Source organism: Mus caroli, chromosome 2 (assembly GCF_900094665.2).
Source record: "Mus caroli chromosome 2, CAROLI_EIJ_v1.1, whole genome shotgun sequence".
NCBI classification, from domain to species: Eukaryota; Metazoa; Chordata; class Mammalia; order Rodentia; family Muridae; genus Mus; species Mus caroli.
Window position 1 is genome coordinate 120,093,831 of NC_034571.1, and position 2,651 is coordinate 120,096,481.

Consider the following 2,651-nt stretch of genomic DNA (forward strand, 5'->3'; position numbering starts at 1 on the left):
CTTGTTCTTCTCTGTCCCACACTGGTCTATCACACTGGTAACAGGCTGATTGGAATTAGCAACTATTCCAGCTACCTTGATGAGAGACTGAAAGGGGAACTTCCTCCACAAGACTTCTAGGGTCCTAATGGTCCAGGGCAGCGGTTCTCAACCTTCCGAGTGCTGCGACCCTTTTAATACAGTTCCTCAGGCTGTGGTGATCCCCAACCATAAAATTACTTTTGTTGCTACTTCATAACTGTAACTTTGCTACTGTTGTGAATTATAATGTAAATCTCTGTGTTTTCCTATGGTCTTAGTGAGCTCTGTGAAAGGGCCATTTTGACACACAGGTTAAGAACCACTGGTCGTAGTAGAGTGTAGTAAGCTATCCCTTTCTTTCACATTTTTATTATTTTTGTGTGAGGGTGGTACACGCACCATATGACGTTAGAGGATAACGTTCATGAGTCAGTTTTCTCCTTTCACCTTTTGGGTCCTGGGCATTGAATTCATGTCACTGGGCTTGGTAGGAGGTGTCCATAGCCAACAAGCCATCTGTTTTGTTTTGTTTGTTTTGTTTTTCAAGGGTTTCTGTGCAACCCTGGCTGTCCTGGAACTTGCTTTGTCGACCAGGCTGGCCTCAAACTTACATAGATTCACCTGCCTCTGCCTTCCAGGTTTTGGGACTAAAGTGCACTTTTGGACAACATCCGGCCTCTCCAAGTCATCTTGACGGCCTAATCTATCCCTTTCAAGGCAAAGGACAGGCTACCGTGGTCCACTCCTACCACTAAAAAAGAGGCACACTGCAAGTTATGGTTCTGAGTAGGTCCCCAAACAGAAGGTGGCATTCTCAAAAATCTGCCTGCCCAGCAAGCCACCTGGTCACTACTATTTCATATGCATGTGTGTTTTACCTGCAGGTATGTATGTGTACCGTGTGCATGTCTGCTTCCCAAGGAAGCCAGAGGAGGGTGTCAGATCCCCTGGATAGGGGTGACAGGTGTGAGCTACCATGTGGGTGCTGGGAACTGAACCTGGAAGAGCAGCCAGTGCTTTTATCTGCTGAGCCCCTCTCCAGTCTCTCACTTTGTGACTGTTTGTTTAATTTTGTGTCTGTATGAGAATATGCCACATGTGTACAAGTGCCCCAGAAACCATCAGATGGCATTAGATCTCCTGGAGCTGGAGTTACAGGTTGTAAGCCGCCTAATATGGTGAAAATGAACTCTGCAAGACCAGCAAGCATTCTTTTTTTTTTTTGGGGGGGGGTGTTTGTTTGTTTTTTGATATTTTCAAGACAGGGTTTCTCTGTGTAGCCCTGGCTGTCCTGGAACTCACTCTGTAGACCAGGCTGGCCTCAAACTCAGAAATCCGCCTGCCTCTGCCTCCCAAGTGCTGGGATTAAAGGTGTGCGCCACCATCACCTGGCAAATTATCCAGTCTTAATGAAGCCCTCGATGCTATGTTCTAGAGGTAAATACACTCACAATTTGCTAGTTGCAGTTTCTGTGTTCTCGTGACCTCAACTGTAAAAATCTTGACTCCTCATAACACTCTATTTTCCTAGAAAACATCAAAGCTGATGATGTGGGAGGTTTTCAGAGAAGACAGCTATGTCCTTTCAGAAGACAATTCCTACATCCTGCTTTATAAGGCAGATAGCAACCCCAAACCATTCATAGGCAAAGACCTCACCGGCTCAGGAAGCAGTTAGCAGTGAAGTACAACCCTCTCATTGCTCAAGAGGCCAGCACTATCTTCTATTGCTTACACATTTCTCTCAAGAAGAAATAAACACATTACCAATCTCTACACTAAATTCTGCCTGGATGGAGCAGGAGAAGCCTAAATTTCAGTCACCAGAAATTATCCTTCCCTTTGAACCTTTGGAGAAAAATTTGTTTTAGTACAAATATCTAAGATGGCACACACTAGTGAGGGTATCCGTAAAATTCTAAATCCTCTGTAAGGAAGTTTCTTGCTGACAGGCAGAGAGAGACTGCTGCTTCCTACTGGCAGCAGAGTAGACTAGAAAGGTCCTTCTAGAGTAGACTTTGTTCATTGTCCCATTCAATTCTCAGCTTCGAGGCTGTGCTCTCCAACAGCTTTGTTTTGCATCTTTTGCAACAGGGTCTCACACTGTATCCCAGAATGGCCTAGGACAGGAAGTAGTCCTCCTGAGTGCTGGGGTTGGTTACAGGCAGGAGCCACCACACCAGACCTCTCTGATGTTTTAAAATTCGTTCTGTGTGAAAAGGCATGAGTGGGCACTGCAGGAATGTGCCCAGCTCCAGATGGAATGGCAAGTCTCTCCAGTATAATTATGCACAAGTCCCCCTCCCCAGCCCCAGTTTCCTTGTTTAAAGAAACTGCTTTGGGAGCTATCTGCAGGTTCTCCTTGTTAGAAACGCTTAGGGTCAAAAAGTAAAAGACTGCCCCTCCAATTGAAGTGTCTAGACAAGGCAACCTAGGAAGTGCACTTGGTTTTTCTTCTAACTCAGATGGTAGCTGTGTCTTTTCCCATTGGCTGAGGGCCAAGCTCACGCTCTTGCTTTGTTCACCAGACTGGCCTCATACTCACAGAGAGCCAATCTGCCTTTGCCTCTGGAGTGCTGGTTAGGTTTGTGCCACTATGCCCTGCTAAGATTCTTTTTTTTTTTTTTTTT